The sequence below is a fragment of the Pelobates fuscus genome, chromosome 9 (genome assembly GCF_036172605.1).
Source record: "Pelobates fuscus isolate aPelFus1 chromosome 9, aPelFus1.pri, whole genome shotgun sequence".
In the NCBI taxonomy this organism is placed as follows: domain Eukaryota; kingdom Metazoa; phylum Chordata; class Amphibia; order Anura; family Pelobatidae; genus Pelobates; species Pelobates fuscus.
In genome coordinates this window covers 26,086,970-26,110,845 of record NC_086325.1, presented here as the reverse complement: position 1 = coordinate 26,110,845, position 23,876 = coordinate 26,086,970, and the positions used below count along the sequence as shown (strand labels likewise).

The following is a 23,876-nucleotide window of genomic DNA, read 5'->3' as shown; positions in this document are numbered from 1 at the left end:
TTGTATGTTTTACTCAATTGTGTAGCATAATCATTTTGTTTGTGGAGCATAAGTCTGTAGTGGGTTACAGCCACCTTGTTCTATGTTAAAGGTGGCAGGGTTGCCAGATCACCCTCACAGTTGTAGATTTGACAGTTTTTTTTGCTAAAATGTATACTGTCACAAATTCAAAGTTACTTTTTTGTAAAATTTAAGGCCAAATTAACCGTCTTGTATATAGTCAGCGTTTTGTTCAGTACAGCTTTTGTCGTCTGCAATTTGAAATTCACTTGGAGTTCCTGACAGTTCTCATTTTACTGAATAACCGTGCATATTTGGGTCCCTCCATTCACCCAAATGACGGGACCTAAAAATGATCTAATCACTATGATTCATTTTGAGATCCTTGCTGGACTTAGTTAATTGATTTCACACTGATAGCACCCGATTTCTGCATACTTGCCAAGTAGCAGTTTCAAACCCTGCCCGACAGAATGCAGAATTTGTTTTGTTTCTGTTTGTTCAGCATCTCGACACTTTTAGTAATACTATGATAACTTAGTTTTTTATTTTTGGTTTTTCTTTTACTGCTAGATTAGCACTAAAGTTTGTGTAGACACCAGCCTCTTTTAAAGACACTGTTAACAACTTGTTTCTAATTTCATGCCAACTTCCACTTAATGCTTTTTAACAAAAGCCCAACTCTGCCGTTTGCAAGGGTGCGGTTCAGTTAGATTCCTTCCTAAGTATCCCCCCTCTCCCAGCAGTTTCCTGCTTCTCTGCTGAACAGACTGGAGAATGTTGATTTTGGAGCATTAAAAGGTTAGGCACCGATCAGGTAATCTATAGCAGCTGTTTCATTGGATGTACAGCATATCTGAGGTGCTAACACGTGTCAGATCATGGGACTGACCAGTGCTCAGTGCAGAGTCAATAGTGATTTGTCTACACAAACTCTGTGGAAATCACTAGCTCAGCAGGAAATTATGAGAACTACTCTGCTTCCTTTAGATGAAAATCACAGATACAGTTTCTCGTTCAGGAAAAAACAAGACGAGAGGAACACTTTTAATCCTTTGATTGCTCACCCCTTGAACACTTAAAGGGACTCTCCAGTGCTAGGAAAACAAATCGTTTTCCTGGCGCTGCAGGTCCCCTCTCCCTCCCACCTCCCATCCCAAGTTGCTGAAGGGGTTAAAACCCCTTCAGTGAATTACCTGTATCCAGCGCCGATGTCCCCCGGTGCTGGGTCAGGCTCTGCCTACGCTCCTCTCCCGACCGACATCAGCCGGCGTGGGAGACCTATTGCGCAATAGTCACATAGCGTGAGGACGTCCAGCGTCGTATAACACACTTTTCGTGTTCTATGAACACAGAAGTGTCCTGTAGTGGCTTTCTAGTAGACAGCCACTAGAGGAGGACTTAACCCTGCAATGTAAATATTGCAGTTTATGAAAACTGCAATAATTACACTTGCAGGGTTAAGGATAGTGGGAGTTGGCACCCAGACCACTACAATGGGAAGATGTCATTACATGTCATGTGTCCTTAAGGGGTTAAAGGAGAAGTGTCACTCTACCAAATTCATCTTGGCAAACTTTGGAGGTCATATGTGCAAAGTAAAACAAATCATTTCAGGCTTATTTACTAAACGTAGAATTATGGTAAATCGACAAGGAATTTGCAAATGTCAGGCCAAGCTAGACATACGGGAAAGCCATCTATTTTTATGGCTCACATGTTTTTACCAATAATTTGTCAGTTCTCCTCATGTCATTCCTAAGTGAATATTACTGTTAGTGTATTTAGTTAATATTTATATGAAAGCAGTTATCCTTACTACATAGCACACAACATGCACGATCAGTCTTCCAAATGGGGGAGAGATGGATGTTCCTTTTTGAAATGTGTGCATGCAATCAGTATGGCAACAGATCAAACAAAGACGATGCCACGTTTAACACAGATTACTGTAATATATGATCTTTTAACAAACCACAATGTTTTGTTTCAACTAAAGCATGTTAGCTGTCCTGCCAAGGCATTGTGGCTCACAGAAAAACTGATTGTGGTGCAAAGTACCGCAGTGGTCAACCTCTAATGATAAAAAGCTAAAAAGGCTGAGAACCAAAAAGACAGATATGTTAGACCAATCCTATCAAGCAATAATGTAGGTAGCTATTACACTAGAAAGGTGAGTTTGGTCTTCCAAACTCTCCTAAATGACAGTATGCTACCTAAATGACAGTTTGCAAGCCGTTGCGTTTGTGTAGAAGATCTGTCACGTTTGCGTGAACCACATGTAATTTCTATAACTTGATGGGCAGTGATTGAAACGTTTTGTTCTGGTATTTGGGAGTACATATCAGGGCAGTTTTGTTAAGATTCTTGAGAATCCAACTTGGTCGATTTTTCTGTCTTGCAGCACATGAATGCTACTTGGTCGGTGCTTAGTGTAAATAATCATCATAAATGAATACTTTCATATATTGACCAGGTAAACGCTGAGGGTTTAACAGCCACGTTTGACTGTGCTGCATAGTGATTTAAATCGTACATTAAATGAATCCGCTATATACATTTATGGGGATATTTGTATATAATTGGTTAACTAATTGTGCCTTTTTTTTTGTTAATGATTAAACTATGAGCTTGATGGTTGTTTTTTTTTTTTTTTTGAGCTGATAAGCGAAAATATTCTAACTTTCACTAAATCCTTATAGGCAACATGTCCTTGACTAAAGCTGGATAAAGTCCAAACTGATTAGATAGGGCTATGATGGATAATGCTACAAGGCAGATGGTATATGTACATAAATATAAACTGGTGCTTTGGCAGCTTAGTTCAGTTATAGCAGATCGCGGGTAAGAAAGAAAGAAAAAAGTCTTTGAAGATTACATTGTGCTTATAATCTGGCCATGGACTGACTCTAAGTATATTAACAAATAGTCATCCTGATTTTCTTATTTTTTTATTTTTTAAAAGAAATATAATTGTAAACATTTGTATTATATGAATGAAGTAAATATATAAACCATACTGGTGCAATGATTACTATTTCAAGTGCTCTCAGCAAGGTGGGTTAATGAAGAAATTAAAGGGTCTCTGTTATTTTAATTTGTTATTATTCTTTTTCTTTTCTAATGCCCCTTCTGTCTTACTGATTATACTCTCTCACTTGCCTTTATTTATATTTATTCTCTTTTTACCTGGTGACTGATCGCAATACTTGGGCACATCCATTTTCTTCTACTTTGATCATGATATCTTGTTTGCCCTTCTGAAGAATTGATTAAAACTGGTGAGTTATGGGTACGTTTCATTGTACAGCGCTACAGAACCTGATGGCGCTATATAAATAAAATAATAATAATTGGCAACTGAAGCTGGACCTTGCTTTAAGCTCCGCCTATTGTCACGTTTTCTCAACGTGATTGCTATCCATAAGGGAATGTAGTCCTTGCATTTCTTTAAACATTTTATGAAAAGGAGTCCTCAGGATAAAAAGAGAAAAAAAAAAAAAGCGGTTCAGACACAGGATTTATTTTTTGGTGACAGATCCACTTTTAAATAGTTACAGCTCAGTTTAGAGTGCGTCTTATTTGATCAATAATATAAATATCTCAGAATGCATATCATGTTATAATGTTCACATTAAAACTTAGTAACCGTATTTGAAAATTACAGAAAACTCTCATTATCTTTTGAGTGGAGGATCTTTAAAAGGTCATTGTAAGTACTGTAGCGACACTGCATCATAAGGTTTGTGTTCTGCTCCCGCTTTCCCTTCCATGAGTAGTTTACAACGACAGTTTTTTTTTTTTTTTTTTTTTGCTAATATTCTTGCAGCACAAAGCCTGCCCCAACTGGCTCTCGGTCATAGGACGAGGAATTGCTATTTCCTGTTTTGCCATCTGAGATACACGCAACTAGGGCTGACATCTCTCTCGTCCCCGTGCCCCCCAAAGATCCTGTTTTTTTTTTTTGGACAATCTTAGTTTTTATTTCAAGTTTGAAACGTAACAATGACATCAGTAGTGTTAACAGATTCAACAGGTAGTTAGAGTATTCGAGGTTGTCTCGGTAGGCATAACATTCTTCGCGAAATCAGTATTGCGATTTAACAGTAAAACATGTGAACAAATCCTATCTATTATGCATTCGTGTATAAATAACTATGTCTTAGGAGTACAGATGAACCTGGGTCGCCTCCGCGGCCACCTTCGTTTGTCGTGCTACGGGTGCACCTTCGCGCTGAAGACTAGTGTGGACTAACCTCCCCTTTCTCTTCAGTCATCCATCCCTTCCCACCCATCCTTCATATTCTTTAGCTCGTTACTGCTTATCCTTAAGTCTTGCCTAACTATGCGTCAGGAAGCGGGTTAAGGTCGGTAGGTCCCTACATGTATGCTTGGTTTTATTAGGGTGACTGCCAGTGGTTACTCTACGGTCGGGGTCCTCGTGAGGTGTCCGCCGTCTTTGTTTGTGTGCGGTCTACGTCTTGTGTTATGGGGATCCGGTAAAGATCCTGGTTTTGGGCATGTATGTACACAGCTCGGTTTTGTTTATAAACTGATATGCACTGTGCTACGGCTGCTATTATCTTACAGAACAGTTTCACTCATCAAATGTAATGTTTGGAACTGCATCTGGGAAATAAACTTAACATATCTACTAAACAGAGATTTAAGGAATAAAACCCTAATGAGGGTGGTCCTTTTTAGTCAGCTAGAGGTTTTCTGTTTAAAACGCATGGAGAGCACAAAAACTGCAGTCTGAGAGGTACTTTAAAGGGGATCTTTTTTTTTTTTTGTATATTGTTTTGCATACTTTTAATGTATTATATCAGGGGATCGCTTCCTGCATTTTGTAACTCACTAATGCCTGAAGCAGTGTTTGTATAGCAGATAATGATCAGGTGTTACTCAACTTCAGTGTTTAGACCACACACAGTGAATGTGCCTTGGAATATTTTGTACTTCACGTAATATGTTAACATGGGCAACATTTGTAAGGTAAGTTTTTGTTTTAAAGTAAGTGTAATAAAGATGTTGATTTTACTGCCTAAAGAGTTTGCATCCGCAATTACCAAGATAATGAAACTATCTGTAATCTTCTGTAAGTAAATGATCGGGGAACCCTTCCAATGATATCGCTTCTTTTACAAAATGTCTTGGGTGTTTTTTTATTTTTATTATCCCTTTTTCCCATACAGAGATCTCATCGGTTTGCCTCCCCAAAACCTAAATAATGATGTCAAATAAGCATGTCTACAAACAATGTCAGTTAATGCATACAAGTACTAGCACCCAGCCTTGTTATTATTGTTAAAAGACTGAAGTAAAAATACAAAGTGTAAACCCTGATTTAACGACTCTCACATTACGTTGTTTTAGGATGGCCTTTGACCTATGATGGGCTTTAAGACTTCCTTGTTGTGTGTGCTGATATAACCTTGGGCAGTACAAGAGGTTTATTACCCTTGGTTTTCACCTTCGATGACCTTCTCTCTGCTGACTGGAAGAATACCAAAGAGTAATCATTAGCAGTTGTCATAAATCAATCCCTCATCTCCAACTTTCAAAAGGAAATAGTATTGCCACTTGGAAGAGGGGAGAGCAAACCTGGGTTAAGCTAGCTGGCTGGCTGGCTTGAGCTCAGGCGGAACTTGTGTCCTGAAGTTTGCTGGTTATGCATAGGGCCAGAGTGGGAATGCACGGCACTCCTGTGAACAAAATCTGTGCCAGCCCTTTAAGCCATTGTGTCACGGTAGTGTGTGTGTGTGTATGTATATATATATATATATATATGAGCTACGGAATTTGTCGGCGCTATATAAATATAATAATATATATTTTGAATGTTATAAAGTAACTGAAGTGATAATATAATATATAAAGTATAATAATGTACTTTTATTATCAGTGTGGTTTTTTTTGTTTTTTTTTTAATATTGGTCCATCCTTTGTGGTAAAGTTCCCACTTTCCTGCCTCTTCCTGTCGCCGAGGTTAGCTGCTTGAGGCTGGGGGCGGAACTTGAGTGTGAAGGCGCAGCTTGAGTGCGGGCAGTGCTTGAGAGTTGGTGTGGAGCAGAAGAGGCACAGAAAAGCTCTCTTCCCAAAGTGCTCCATCCGGATGGCAGCAGCCTAAATGCGGCCACTCTAGGCCCCAGCACTTCCTTCCTTAATTCCCCAGGGCGGAGAGTCCGAGAGGAAAAATAATTGAAAAGGCATTAGGGCTGCCTGCCTGGCCCCAAGTGCCACGGACCACCTCCAGAGGATTCCCATTTCGGAGTGCACAATGATGGTTAATTGTTAGCCCAGATCTAGATATCAATTGATTAAGAATGAACACATGGAAGGGTAGTCCAAGGAATTGAGGGCACATCGAGGACATGCATTTCTTAGAAGTGGGGCTGCAGTAAAGACCCAAATCTATCCAAAATACTGTTAAAGGAACAACGCACACATAAACAAACACAGTTTTACAAGGCTACTTAAAATCACCTATCTTTGCAAACAAATGTCACTTCTAAGAAATGCATGTTCTGTGTGTGCGCCCAATTCCCTTTTTTTTCTGTGTAGGTTTCGCAGTCCAGACCAGATTCCGTTTGGACTGAGCACCCATTCCCCATCCACTATTGGTGCAACTTTGGAGGTGACCACAGGAAAGCATAAATTGAGGAGTCTCTGAAAGCAGTTGAAGCTGTAAGTATTGCAAGTTAGCATGTAAATCGCCCATGTTAAAATTAATGTACGACCCCCTATATTGGGGTACTGTGACGTGGTGGTGGGCTTTGCCTGATATGGCCATATGGTGGAACTGAATCCATATTTGTTTGCAAAGATAGGTGATTTTAAGTAGCCTTGTAAAATTTAAAACTGTATTTTTTTTTTTTGTGTGTGCGCTTTTCCTTAAACCCTTAAGGACCAAACGTCTGGAATAAAAGGGAATTATGACATGTCACACATGTCGTGTCCTTAAGGGGTTAAACTGTATTATCCACACACACACATACACTGACAGAGACACAGACAAACACACATACACACACTGAGAGACACAGACACACGCACAAATTAATATATAGTTTTATTCCACCAAGCCTCCCTACCTCTGCTTACTGTAGGTGGGCTGCAAGGGAGTTGTGATCTCCCTGCTGTGCTCCCTCACACACCCACTTATTGGGCAGGAGTGGCATCATATCCCGGTCCCAGCATCACTAAGCGGCGCACGAGGGAGCAGAGCAAGGTGGTCACAGTTCCCTTGCCACCTGCCTACAGTTAACGCAGCTGGCTGCCTGTTTGCAATATTCCTGGTTGCCATGGTGACCTCACACCCTGATCTAATGATTACACTTCCTTTTTGCAAATTCTGTTTAATTTAGAATTTCTAATCTGCTCTGTTATTAGCTTGCTAGGCCCTGCAGGAGCCTCCTGTATGTAATTAAAGTTAAATTTACAGAGCAGGAGATACACTTTTAAAGTAAGTAACATCCAGGGGTCAAGTCCTGGGGAAAAAAGTGTTGGAACTCACCCAAGATCCCCCCCCCCCCCCCAAAAAAAAACCACAAAAAAAAAACCACTGCATATATAAATACGTGCACACACATACACTCACAGACGCACACACATACTCAGACACACAGTGGTGTATGTACACTAACAGACATACACATACACTAACAGACATACATACACAAACAGATATATATATACAAATTAGTAATATTATTACAATTAACATTTCCCACCCACTCAGCCTCTCTGCCTTTTTAGGAAAGTTGCCATGGATGGATCCCTGGGGTCCAGTGGTGCTGCAGTGAGGCAGGCCGTCTGCCGGCGGATCAATCAGGTTGCCCCCCATGACAGGGGTAACACAGGGCATTTGGGGGTGGTATTTTTTGCCGCCCCTTGGTTAGTGCCTGCTGGGGTAACGACGTTCCTGCTGTGAAAAAAGTGCAGGAACGCTGTTCCCATGCGTTCCTGCAGGGCTCGAGCCCTGGTAACATCTGATTGAAAATCAACACATTTTTAATGCAGACTGTGTCAGTCACAGCCATGGGAGGTGTGGTTAGTGCTGCATATACAGACACAAGTGATTTGAAGGGACTCTATAGGCACCCAGACCACTTCAGCTCATTGAGTGGTCTGGGTGCAGTGTCCTAGTCCCCCATAACCACTAGAAGCAATTCCTGGACATCTAGCGTTAAGCAATGCTTTCCTATGGGGAGGTCGTAGTGCACTTGCCCCCCATCGGGTGACATCAGAGGAGGTGGAGTGTAACAAGGCTTTTTTTTTTTATTTATTAACCCTTTCCATGCTCAGGGGGAAGGGGTCAGAGGAAACTATAGTGTAAGCAATACACCTTTTGTATTCCTTACGCTATAGAATCCCTTTAACCCCTAAATGGCAGTGAATTGAGCAGGAGAATTCCAAGACTTAATCTATACACAAAAACTGCTTCATTAAGCTAAACTTGTTTTGTTGACTATATTGTCCCTTTTAGGTTAGGCGTAAAAATCATACATTTATTTATAGTTTGTAGTCAAACAGATTAACAGGGGTGAGACCAGAGAATGCACGCATTCCATGTTGCGTGCTGATAGCAAGGTTGCGTTCAACTCCCGAGAAAGTGCAGTCGTTAATTTTGTAGATCAATATTATTCCATATGCGAGCCTTAAAGGCAGTCTTGGTCCTGGAGGGGTTAAGCTGCAGTTAGCATATTTACATTGTGATTCTGTTTGATAATATTTTGTTAAACCAGTTCTGTCTGCTGCGTAAGGCTATGAAACTATATGAGATAACACTTGACTTCACAGAAACTAGAAGCAGGTAAAGCTTCGTATTTATAGGCCCACTCCAGGGCTCCAATGCATTAAACGGACACTGTAGGCACCCAGACCACTTCAGCTCATTAAAGTGGGCCTGGGTGCACTGCCCCTTGTCTCTTAACCCTACAGAGGTAATTATTGCAGTTCCTGAGAATTCTGAGGGTTAACTCCTCCTCTAGTGGCTGTCTACCAGACAGAGGGACTTCCGGAACAGATAGAGACTTCCGGAATCCAAATGGACCTTTGTCAGTTATCTGACGCTGGACGTCCTTATGCTCTGCATGAGAACCTCCAGCGTCTGATTTTTCCCATAGGAAAACATTGAATAATGCTTTCCTATGGGGAAATCCTAATGCGAGCGCGGCCATTACCGCGCATGCGCATTAGGTCTCCCCCACTGGCTGACGTAGGGGCATTGGAGCTGAAATCAGGTGAGTGACTGAAGGGGTTTTAGCCCCTTCAGCCATGCGGGAGGGGGGAACCACAGGATTCTACAGTGCCAGGAAATCAGCTTTGTTTTCCTGACACTATAGAATCCCTTTAAGAGCACCATACTATCTATAGTGTACTAGGAGGGCCCTGGCGTCCCCCCAATGTAAGTAGTCATACTGTTTTACAATGGCTGGATTGTTGGACTGTATTAACTCTTTACTGCCCCAAGACTAGTTTCCCCCAATGCCCCACCATTAATATATATGGTAATTTTTGTGTGTATACAAATGTATATGTACATATGCACTCTCTCTTGCACACTCAGTAACCTCGCAACTCCCCCCCCCCCAACACACACACACACACTCTGATCTATGTAGATAATTACACTGACACATGCCTGCTCACATTGACCCATGCCGGCTCACACTGACCCATGAAGACACACAATGACTCATGCTGGCTCCTACTGACCCGTGCAGACACACGCATACACACACACTGACCCATGCTGGATCCCACTTACCAATGCAGACACACACACACACACACACACACTGAGTCCCCATATATGTTTGAATCTAAATGACTATCGAGTGGTGTTTGTGGGTTTTTAATGGCTGGCCACTGGCCAGGAGGGCGACTGGCACCTGGGCAGACTAGTGGCTATCTAGGCAAGCCCTTGGCCTGAGCAAGATGGTGGCTGGGTTAGACAGGCACTAACCCCTGGCTGAGGTGGAGTGGAGGGTGAAAAAGACAGGCTAATGTGGGTAGGGTAGGGCAGGACATAGCAAGTACTCTTAGCTGCAAAGGCTGGTCTGCTTACCCTCTCCCTTCTCTCCAGGCTGTCCTGGTGGTTCCCTAATTTGGACCACTCAGTCCCCTTTACATGCATGCCTGGAAGAGCATGAGATATATAACCTGTGGGGATATTTATGGGATAATAATAGTAAACAGAGAGAATTTCCCACTATTTAAATTCTCAGATCCCAAAGAACGTATCATTTAAGTGAAATGTATACCATATAAATAAATCACAAATTGTTTATAAAATTAGATACAATTTATTTTTTAACAATTTAAATAATAATAATGAGTAACATGCATGACAATAATCAATGAATATTCAGTATAATATGAATATGCAATACAATATGGTAATATAAACTTCCACTGGTTAATACAGTATAGAATCTACAACATAGCTGTTAAGAAGATTTATGACTGTCTTTCACAGAGACAAAGAAAAAGTTTCACAGAGAGAACAGAATTCCTTAGCGTGAAGTCGTAAAAACTTTAGCTGACAGAATAACCCTTTCAATGCTGGCTAGACCTCTTCTACGCATTTAAGATCTATTCTTATGTAATTTTAAATAAAATAACATTTAAACCAGTCATTAGTCATTTCCTGGATCCATCCAATGAGAAGAAATCGACATGCTCTATAAGCAGAATTTTATTAATTTGCCTAAACAGATATTTAATCTTATTTTATAGCAAATCAATACAGCTGGATAAATATCACGATGTGCTAACATGTGATAATAATTACATTAATGTATATAATTAATATTAATCCCATCTGCAGATTGGGATGCTATAACCATATATATTCTTTAATAACTAAGATTTCTGAATATCGAAATCTGATCGTGATTTATCCAGTCATATATCATGCTACTAGAAAATATTAATTAATTTAAATTAATTAAATGAAACCAGTATAATTACCAGTAAGTAGATATTTTCATCAGATTGGTAGGTAGTCTCAGGAACTTGTCTGTCATGGGTCTCTTTCTCTGCATGGAGTGTAAGAGTTTCTGAGTGTCATAGGCCTCTCTGCATTGTCCCCGACTGCTCACTTCTCTGCTTCTTTTGCATGCCCTTGCATCTGCCTTGATCTTTGACTGCTCTGATTGCCGATTGCCTGATTGCCCTGATTCTCTGAATGAATCTCTCTTCCCTTTGTCTTAACTTTTAAAGGAACAGATTCTCTGTTCGTCACTAGTTTATGAACCAATAGCAACACTAGGGGGTGGTTCCTTTCTAGATAACCATTTTAATATTCGGACTATAGATGGCAGTCTCATCCCACTAAACATACCTATACAGGAAAGAGTTAACTTTTCCTGGTGGCTATTTTGACATCATTTTGGCTTATCTATATGTTGCCTATAACTTAAGTATCCTTTCACTTCAAAGGGGTTTTCTCAGTTTTGTCCAGAGTATATATCTGCAAATTCTGCTATAATTTCTAATATGACAGTTTGTGAACTAAGTTTCACCTTAAATTACAATGGGAATCTTGTACATATAGAAAGTAGAATTAAATTATTTAATCTTCTCTGTCACAAATGTCTGGGTTTAGAAATGATTATATTCCATTAGCATTTAGACAGTCTGTCCATCCCCCGTTCTCATTTCTTATCTCTAGGTTGTATACACTAAGCATTCCTTAGCAAAGGGAAAGTGGTTAGTTTTACATAAGGGATAGAAATCTTGTGTCTTTTGTTAGTTTGAAAATAACAAAATGGAGTCTGCTCTGTTCAGAGTGACTGACAATATACGTTTTAATTTCTATCATTGCACAAAATGTCTGCCGATATAAATACCCTGACAAACCCTGCCCACTCCTCTCCGATTGGCTCAAAGCTTTTTAAGCTTTTCCACTGCACTGCAGGCCAGCAGCCCGCTGAGAAATAGAGCAAGCAGGTCTGTATTCTCCTTTTTGTGTGGGCTGGGCTCTCGTGGCATGAGAATGGGCTGGTTCATGAGAGAGATCTTTCATCTCCCCACCGGCTGAGTTGCCATGAGGCTTTGGCCTTATAGTCAGTCTGGCCCTGATTACGTTATTGGGCATGCCTTTCAGTTAGGGGAGTTTCTTTAGCCCCCCTCTTATCCTTCCTTCTCAGCTTCAGAACAGTCTACTATTTACAGAAACCTCGCTTTGCTGTGCAGCAGCATGAATAAGAAACCCAACACCGGAGCCCGCTCTGCATGATCACACTGCATGATCTCCCCATCAGGAAATTGCAAGGTGAATTCTGCAAATCTGTCAGGCATGCCCAGTGTACATTTCCAGCATTCCTAGGAATAGAACACTGATTGGTTAGATCAATATCCCTCCTTGGAGTGGGTGTGGAAAGCATGAGTAAGAAGAAAGCTGGTATACTTGAAAAAATAATATTTACCTGTTTTTTTCAGTCTGCAAAGTGATGTTGCTAAAGATTTTGAGTGGGGCAGTTGTCTTAAAGTGATGGATGTCCCTTTAACCCCTTAAGGACAAATGACATGTGTGACATGTCATGATTCCCTTTTATTCCAGAAGTTTGGTCCTTAAGGGGTTAAGCAAACTACTTTATTAAACAAAAGGTATGGAGAGCCATGGCAACGACCAGATCTCGCGAGAGTAGGCTAGAGTTCACACACCCACTGGACCGCCAGGGATGGTGTGCGACTGCCGGTCCCCCCCCCCCCGCCTCCTTGGTACCACCATGCCGGTCCCCTCCTCCCAGGGTAAAGGTAAGAAGGGAGGGGGGGACATAATGCCTTCTTATTAGTTGTTTTTTTTACCTCCCCAACACAAAATCTCTTTTAACATGCACACACAGCACTCTCACACACATCACACACAGCACACATCACTCAGCACACATCACTCAGCACACACAGCACTCTCACACACATCACACACAGCACTCTAGCACACATCACTCAGCACACACATCACACACGGCAAACACAGCACACACAGCACTCTCACACACACAGCACACACAGCACTCTCACACACATCACACACAGCAAACACAGCACACATCACTCAGCACACACATCGCACACCGCACTTTCACACACAGCACACACAGCACTCTCACACACATCACACACACAGCACTCTCACACACAGCACTCTCACACACAGCACACACCGCACTATCACACACATTACACACCGCACTATCACACACATTACACACAGCACTCTCACACACATCACACACAGCACTCTCACACACAGCACACACATCACAGACAGCACTCTCACACACATCACACTCAGCACCCACACACACAAATCACACACATCACACTCAGCACCCACACACACAAATCACACACAGCACCCTCACACACAAATCACACACATTGCACCCTTAAACACAGCAGCCTAACACACAAATCACACCCAGCACTCTTAAACACATCACACCCAGCACCCTCACACACATACACAGCATCCTCACACACAGCACCCTCACACACATCACACACAGCACCACTCAAACACGGCATCCATCACACACACATACTGCACCCTTCACATACACACTACACCCCTCACAGACACCCACTGCACCCCTCACACATACAGAACCCCAACACACTGCACCAAACACACACACACACACACAATACTTCCAAACATATTTATATTATATATATATATATATATATATATATACCTTATTTTTCGCTCTATAAGACGCACTTTTTTCCCCCTCAAAAGTAAGGGGGAAATGTCTGTGCGTCTTATAGAGTGAACGTGAAGGTTTACGTACCTGTATTGTAGTGTGGGCCGGCAAAACAGCACGCACCGCGGTGCAGGAACTTAAATTTCCGTTTTCGGCCGGAAGTGTGCAAACTGCTGTAGTGTGTGTGTGTGTGTGTGTATATATATATATATATATATATATATATATATATACACACACACACTACAGCACCCCTCACACACATAATGCACCCCTAAACACATTACATTCGAGACACACACTAGATCCCTTACCCAACTCTGGATCATATACACACACTAGATCCCTATATACACTCTGATTCCGTTATATACACACACTCACTAGATCTCCTACACATTCTGGGTCCTTCAAACACACACTAGACTCCTGTATACACACACACACACACTACATTCCTAACATACACACTCTGGACCCCTTATACATACACAAGATTAATTGTAAACAAACACATGCTACACCCCTAAACACACACTCTCTACAACCCCTACAAACACTACATCATCTATATATACACACACCCACACACACCCTGTATGCACACACTTACTACATCCCCTATACACACATTCTCTACAGCCCCTAGCCACATATGCATTACATTACACCACAAACACAACACGACTAAAACCGACCTTATTACACAATACCACACCACAATCAGCTCACTCTACACACACGCAATACCACAAGCAGGGTACAAACACACGCACAATACTCTTTCCTGGCCCTTTTGTCTCCTGGTATCCATTTATAGAGACACCAGAGACAAGTTGCAAGGAAACACAGTGCAAGCATGTTATTACATTTGCTTGCACTGTGCAGAACAAATACAGGGCATTTTTTCTCATGCTAGAGCTCTTTAGCAGAGCTCTGCTCTGGAAGAGCATTGACCCAACGCTCACTTTGAGAGGGGGCGTGTTTGTCATTGGTGATGATGAAACACACCCTCTCTGCCCCACCCCCTTAGTGGGCCGCTGTGCTAAAAAAATGCCCGGGCCGAATTTTTCTCCCAGTCCGGCCCTGCTGGGCAAGCATTAGCTTGGGCCCCCTGGTCCCCTCCCGCCCACCTTCTAGCATGTAAACACGCCTTCCACCCAAAGATACACACACATAAATCGTAGACTTAGCCACACTTATTTTTTACCTAGTGAAAATACACACACAGACACATATACAGATGCAAACACTGACACAAATGCAGACAGGCTCAGACATACACAGGTACATACATCTAAATACACAAACATACAAAGACAGATACACAGACACACAGGTGCATACACAGATACACACTGGCACACATACAGATATACAGATACTCACTGACAAACATGCATACACACACTAAAACACAGATAAACAGACAAACACACCCTGACATATATGCAGATACACACAATAACACACATACAGATACATACACGGACACACATGCAGTTACACAAACACACATTCACACATACTGACACATATTCAGATACATAGACACAGACAGATACACAGGGGCACACACTGACACACATGCAGATACACAGACACACATACAGACACACTGGCACACATGCAGGTACACATACACAGATATGCACACAGACACATGCATATACACATAAAGACAGCTATACACACAGAAACACACATACAGATACACAGATATACATACAGACAAATATACACACTGACCCACATGCACATACACACTCAAACAGACACATGCACATACAGACAGATATATACACAGAAACACACAGGTACACATACAGTCAGATACACACAGACTGATAAATATGCAGACAGATATACACACAGACCCACATGCATATACACATACAGACAGATGCACATACAGACAGATATACACACAGATACACATACAGTAGTCAGATACACACACACAGACTGATAAACATGCAGACAGATATACACACAGACCCACATGCATATACACATACAGACAGATACACACACAAACAGACACATGCACATACAGACATATATACACGCAGAAACACACAGATACACATACAGTAGTCATATACACACACACAGACTGATAAACATGCAGACAGATATACACACAGACCCACATGCATATACACATACAGACAGATACACACACAAACAGACACATGCACTTAGAGACCGATATACACACAGATACACATACAGTCAGATACACACACAGACTGATAAACATGCAGACAGATATACACACAGACACACAGACCCACATGCATATACACATACAGACAGATACACACACAAACAGACACATACACATGCAGACAGATATACACACACAAACAGACATACATGGAAAATATACAATTTCAGTCACCCTACTGTTTCCTACCTTTTGGGTGCAGGAGGGTGACTTACCTGCGGTCCAGTGGCTGTTTGAGGCTGTTGTGAGTTGGGCTCTCTCCCAGTCCGTGCTCCTCCTCTCTTCCTCCCTCCCGTGCGGCATTCTCTGTGTTAGCTAGGAGGAAGTGACTGCACTTCCTCCTAGCGCTGACCTAATCACTGGGGGCCCGGTCGCACTGTTAAGGAGCCGCAGCACTGACTGGGCCCCTGCAGACTCATTGTTATCGGGTGGCCCTAAGAGCATGGGTCACGCGATGGGGCCCCTAATCATGCGGCCCGCAGTGGTCTGCCCGCACGCACCACAGCGGCCGGCGGGCTCAAGGGGCAGCTGCTTTGCACCCCCTAGGAATGACAGGGCCCGGGGCAGCTTCCCTTTTTGCCCTGCGTTAAAGATGGCCCTGTATGGGACAGTTTGTTCAGATTTTTTTTTATTCTGGGTTTCCTCCTCTAGAAAGTAGGTGCATCTTATAGTGTGGTGCGTCTTATGGAGCAAAAAATACGGTAAGTTGCTTGTGCATTCTTTATGCCCAAGTGCATAACTTTTCATTTTTCAACAGTAAATTTCATCTGCCATTTGAGTGCCCAGTCCTTCAATCTATCTAAATCCCACTGCAGCAATGTAAAATCTTGCTCACATTGTATTACTTTAGAGTTTTGTGTCATCTGCAAACACTGAAACATGACTTTCAATGCTTTTTCAAAATCATTTAGAACAGAACCCTGAGGGACACCACTTGCCACCTCTGTCCAGCTTAAAAAATTACCATTAATGACAACTCTTTGTACTCTATTTTTAAGCCAATGTTCTACCCAAGAACAAGCATTTTCATCTAGACTGATTTCTTTGAGTTTGAACACTAATCTATTGTGTGGAACTGTATCGAATGCCTTGGCAAAATCCAAATAGATCACATCCACTGCAACACCCTGATCTTTACTTCTACTTACTTCTTCATAGAATGCTATCAAGTTACTCTGACATGACCTGTGCTTCATAAAACCATGCTAATGTTTGCTGATAACCATGTTCTTCTCAAGGAATTCTTGAATATTATCACTTAATAACCTTTCAAATATTTTTCCAGCTGCAGAAGTTAAGCTCACAGATCTATAATTTCCAGGCAAGGATTTTGAACCCTTTTTGAATATAGGACCCACATCTGCCTTCTTCCAATCCTCCGGAATACTTCCTGAAATAAAGGAATCTTGAAAGATTAGAAACAGAGGTTCACTTATTTCTACACATAGTTCCTTAAGTACTCGTGGATGATTACCGTCAGGCCCTGGAGCTTTGTTTATATTTGTTTATATTAACTTTCTTTAGTTGCTACAGCACCTTGTCTTGTTACAATTTTTCTGCAAGTCTTTTGCAGCAATCATTTGCACATCGATTGCCACGGGTTCTTCCTTAATATATACAGAGGAGAAATAGTTATTTAAAATTTCTAAAAGGATAGGTCAGATTGAAATGGAATGGATTTACAATATGGACACTCTAATTCCCCATGGACTTAATGCTGATTTCAAACTTTGCCACTTTTTATAGTCCCTTTTTTAATTCACTTTTTTAATTCATTTTTTATATATTTTTATTATTATTTTTATTACATTTTAAGTTTCTCCTTTTACTTAAATGCTGTTACATTTCTATAAGATTTGTTATCTGTCGTCCCCTTGTAATTTATGTTTGTACTTGTATATGCTCTTTCCTATCTGCATATTTACTATGTTACTATTTATGAACTATTATGCTGCTATTGATTGCATTTCTATAAGATTTCGTTATTTGCCGTCCCCTTGTATACATATATTTATGTTAGTACTCGTGTATATATACTTTCTCTATCTATATACCTATCATGTTACTATTTATTAGGAATTATCATGCTGCTATTTATTGCATATGTACCAGTTATGTTTAGATTATCATTAGTTTTATTATATACTTATTCCGTACAGATATGCACCTTTTTTTAAGGGGACTCAGTATCTACCATTTAATAATTATCCCCTTTCTTATTTGATTATATATCCTCTTTTGTTATGTTTTGAGTATCATGAATTTTATTATGTATCTATTTTGTACATTATGTACTTCTAGAAAGGAGACTAAATGTGAACAATTTAATTATCATTCCCTTTCTTTTTGCGCTCTTGAACTATATACATGAGCAGAATTTTGGTTAGTAATAATACATCTTTCTCTCTCTTTTTCACTTTGTATATTATAACATCATTTACTGGACACGATGAGTCTCTGAATGGACAGAGACAGATTTTATAAAGACTACTATTTATCTTTTACGGACTTTTCCACTAAAGACTTTAGTGACATCATACTTATATGAAGGAGGCTTGACCCGCACACGATGTCAGAGATTAGAGGCTTGCACCTCATACGTCTTACCTGGTAGTGGTAATTACGTAGAGGCATCAAACACACCTAATCCTCGTCCGTTTATCAAAGAAGGTATTTAAACACAGACCGGCAAACCAGGATCATACATTCGTTCTTCAACCCAGCTGAGGAAACTACACGCTGTAGTGAAACGCGTCCTGGGATTTCACTGTGGACATTGCTCCGTTTTATTGTTTTACTATATTTAAAGTGTATCAAATAAAAGTATTTTATTTTCTATCCTGGTGACCGGTGACTTCTTGCATCTTAGGGAGTGTAGTCCCTTACTACACACTACAAGACTGCAGAGCCATAGGGGCTCTAGGTTTGTAAGTATATTTCTTACATACCATTTTATTGCATCTGGATATATACTGTGCTACCCTATTGCGGTCTCCCTTTGTTCCCACTCTCCTAGGACCACATACAGAACTCCAATATAGGGGTGGGTTGCCTAAACTGACCCGAAGCTATCCACACCAGAGCTAGGTTTATAGCTCTATGTTTGTGAGTGTTCCTATGACTACTTTTTAATTGTCTTTATGTCAGTAAGGTTTTACACTATGTGGATATTTTTTCTACATTGTTACAGAGCCTGATTCCATTTGATCCATTACACTTATAAGTCTGTATTTGGATGTAGACTACCATCCACCTTTTAGGTAACTACTACTTTTAAGTTATATTCATAGAAGCGCTACACTATCTATATATTTTTTCACTTACTGTATTCGTTGTGTCTTATGGGAAGCCACTTTGTTCAGTGTTTAGCAGCTAATTTTCCAATTTTCTCTGTATATATACCTCTTTACTTTTTTTTGAAAATCAGCGCTGGTACCTATTCCCCCTTTTTTGTATTTAAAATTTCTGCCTTTTCCTGGTCTTCATTAACTAACACCCCCATCTCAGGTGCCAGCACCTACAGGAGATAAGATAAGTGCACATGTTCATGTCTACCGGTCCACAAGGACTAAACCTAAGTTGCACCGTTCATGCAATATATCCCTACATGATTTCCATAGCAAACAAATATTTTGAGGCAATTCTGTGACTGGCCTGTAGGTGTCAGGTTTAGATTAGTTTGTTTCTTGCTTTTCATTCTAGTTTTAAGTTCCACTTTACTGATTTTCCACTAGAGGGAGTGTCCGATGATCCGATGAAGTCTGACACGGCATTCACAACTATTTAAAAAGATCATTCTGCCCATACATTGTAGCAGTATTGCAAGCCAATTTTTAGATTGTAAAAAAATAATATTTTAAAATGTGTCTTTCTCCTACTTGTCAATCAATTCATCAACATAGACTACTGTGATGAAGAATTGAGTGGCAGGGGGTGCAGTAGAGAACACCTACAAGTGGTTCTCCTGCACTCTAAGCATAGCAACCACGGTTTTTGTCCTGTGGTTGATAAGGTTACTCCCTAGCTGACAGTATACGGAGTATAGGAACAGATTTCGGCATGCTGGCAATGAAGCCACCGTGTTGCTATCATGGATTAATTTTGTCCTGCTTAGGGAAGAATGCATCATGTATCTTTATGATACATGGTGTATTCAAGGCATTTGGGCGTACTTATGTTAAAGTGAACCTGCCAATTTAAATAGAGTTGTTACCATGTAAACGGCCACTGATGTTGTTTATTACTATTTTGGGGAAATGTAATAAAAAAAGTTTTTACTTGGAAAATTTAAAATGTCAAATCTAAAATGTGATTTAAAAATTAAAATGTGATCAAACGCATTTTATTTTCACAAACGCACAAGTTTTTTTTTTCTTAATTATAGGGAATAAGTAAACGTAATATGAAAGATCATGTAAAATGGTGATACGCCTTTAATTAAATCGCTGGTGTCCTTGTATTTAAGTTAAATAGTTTTATTCACTACATTCCAAGGATGTAATGGACTTCCTTACTAGCTCTTATTTTCAGTGTGCCAGCAGAGCGCTTTGTGTGGATTTAGAGGAGAGGATAGGGAGTGACATCGTAACCCTTCCTCTTCCAACACAATTGCAGAGTGCTCCCACTGTGTGTGTGAAACACGGTTAGGTTAAACTGCCCGGAGTAGGAAACATCATGACTGGAGAAGGAAGCATTACAGATGAATGCTGCTCAAAGACTGATTGATATAGAACTCAGAGAGGGTGAACATACACAAGGTAGAGACACGATGGAGCTGAAATAAAAGTGGGGGCATTGGTAGGAGGAGGTTGGAATGGAAGGTGAGAAAGCGATACAACTAGGGAGGATGTGGAGTGGAGTGAGTGTAATGACAAAGTGGGTGGCAAAGGCAGGCATGTAGAGTATACAATATATATATATCTTGAAGGCCCTTTCGGCAGTGGACAGGAGTCATCATGGGTACTCTGATCACTCTGCTGCCCCATACACAGCACACCTTTCTGTCATGGCCAACATTCAGAGTTTTTCTGCAATTTGAGCTACAGTAGCTGTTCTGTGTAACCAGATCAGACAGGCTAACCTTCACTCCCCATGTGCACCAGTGAGCCTTGGGCACCCATGACCCAGACACCAGTCCACCAGTGCACCTTTTGGTTAGTTCTTCCCATTTGTAAGAACTAACCACTACATACCGGCAACATATATAAATATATTTAACATTTACTTTCTGACCCCTCTGGGTGGTATTTTTGTGTATATATCTTTCTCTGGTTAGCTGTACCTTGAACTGCACTCTTCTGTAAAGCGATCTCAGATGTTCTACCTTAGCAGTTCATCTTTGGGAGCCATCTTCATGATGTATGTGTGTATGCTCTGTTTTTCATCTAGGACTGTGGCCTTGACATTCATCAGGCCCCAACCTCCTTCCTTTTGGCTGGTGTACAGTCTCTGGGTGCTGTATTTTGGGTGGATTCCTCCATTCATAGTAAGTAGTTGCCGGCCCTTGACATCCATGGTGACCTACTCTTCTCCTGGCCAGGTTATTATTCCAGCTGGCTAGCTGATGATTGGCAAGGCATATTTATTCATGACTTGTCTCTTCATCTAGCCATTGAGCTGGGACTTCAGGACCTGTCTGACTCTCTAGAAGTACTTGGCTATTGCTATCCTCTTTGCCTCTTCCTCATGACTGCCAGGTGTTTTTGGGACTCCCAGGTACCTGTAGCTGTTCTCTACATATACTATTTCTCCTTCTAGTACTTGAACTCCTTCTGATGATGAGTTATTCATCTGTCATAACCCCTCCTTTTGAATAAATTTTGAAGGTTTGTTCTCAAATCGTATGTGCAAACTAGATGTAGAAAATTAGCATACAGTCAGAGGCTCTTTTATGACTACGTTTTGATCTGTAATGGAATGTGCAAAAAATCGATTCAGACTTACAATGATAACTTCAGTTTATAGTTATAATGCCAATGGGATAGTAATTACAAAAACAAACAAGCTAACCCTAAATTTACCCAAAAGTGCTCATGGATGTTAAATTACAGGACCAGGAGGACAATCTGACCTGGTATTAGGGTGTCCTCTTGCACATGCCTACAGCTACAGCATGGTTTAACATTTATTTATGTTAATGTGCCAAACATGAGTGTAAATTTGACTTCACACAATGCAGGAGCCATTTTGAATAGAGTGTAACAGGTAAAGTATATGATCTCATTTCTTTTATAAAATGTTACACTACATTTGTGATATTTATAATTACCTAGACTTCACGCAGAACAGGGTACATGGGTCAGACTACATGTCAATTTGTTAACAAAACTGTGTCCTTGTTTTCTTGTTTTTCATTTGTTTTTGCTTTTTTTATATTTGCTCTTGTTGATAGTTTGAATACTGTGAAGCAATTCCAAAATGTCCGCCTTAACAATGACCAACTGGCTATTCCAGCCTAACATACTGTAGCTGGTTGTATAACAATAATCTTTTTCTATTTGCATTATTATTTTAATCTTATTTGTAGAGAGAAACATTCTGGAGAAGTTTTTTTGACTGATTTATTAGTTAGTTAGTAGTCATTACATTTATAGACACTCGTCTATACATGAATGGATTTGCTGGATGCAACACATGGATATTCTCACATCTGATGTTTCCATCCATTCTAAACTCATTTACACTTAAGTGACAGATACTTTTCTATTTCCCAGTTTTGTCATTAAAGGGAAACTATAGTGCAAGGGGAAAAAAAGTTGTTTTCCTAACACTATAGCTCCCTATAGTACCCCTGTCCCATGCCGCCACTCCCGGGGACGAAAGGGTTAAAACCCCTTTATCACTTACCTGGTGCAGGCTCCGCCTCTGCTCCTCCCCCCGACAGCCGATGTGGGAAGACCTAATGCGCATGCATGACGAGCACTGCGCTCGCATTAGGACTTATCCCATAGGAAAGCATATTGGTGACGCTGGATGTCCTCATGTGACCAAAGTCACTGTACCGACCGGACGTCCCTCTAATGGAGGTGACTTTAACCCTGTAATGTAACTATAGCAGTTTCTCAAAACCTGCAATAATTACCATTGCAGGGTTAATGGGCCTGGGACATTGCACCCAGATCACTTTAATGAGCTGAAGTGGTCTGGGTGCCTATGGTGTCCCTTTAACTGTGAGTTGTGCTATGTAATGTTGTTGCATTACTGATTGAAGGTGTATGAAAGACAGCATGAATTTGAGCATTGTTATTGTCGTTGCTATAGGACCCAAACTTTTATAATTATAACCTTTATATGTGTACAGTTTCAGTTGCGCCGAAGTCCTTGGAACACATACCACAAGGATGTTAATATTTATGTTTTTATTGCAGTGGTAAGAATTAACTTTGTTTGTTCCTCTGGTTACGCATCACCAACAACGATCTGTAAACAAACTACAATGCTGTCTACATACTGACGGTTTGTTTAAGTTGTCATGAATTGTGTTTAATGTAGTGCTGGTAAATGTGTATGCAATGTGTACCCCTTCCTTGTTAATCCAATACTGCAAGCTTGAAAATCCCATTTATTATTGGGGCATGTTTCCAAAAATCCAAGTACCCTTGTTTAAAGTGACTTCTTACTGATCATATTTATAATAATAATAATAATTATTATTATTATTATTATTATTATTATTTATAAAGCGCAAACAAATTCCGCAGCTCTGTACAATGGGTGGACTAACAGACAGATATTTGTAACCAGATGAGTTGGACACACAGGAAGAGAGTGATTGAGGGCACTGCTCAATGAGCTTACATGCTAGAGGGAGTGGGGTGAAGGGACACAAAAGGTAAGGATAAGGTAGAAAAGTAGGTTGCTGGGATAGTGTTCATTGAGGGCTTAGTGTTTTGTTTTGATGACAGTTTTAGGAGAGGAATCAGGGT

At 40.7% G+C, this 23,876-nt stretch overlaps 1 long non-coding RNA gene across 1 annotated transcript in view; it reads right to left on the bottom strand.

Moving 5' to 3' along the window:
• Positions 1 to 23,876, bottom strand: part of LOC134572575 (uncharacterized) — a 398,726-nt gene that overhangs the window by 38,465 nt on the left and 336,385 nt on the right. The window lies entirely within an intron of this gene.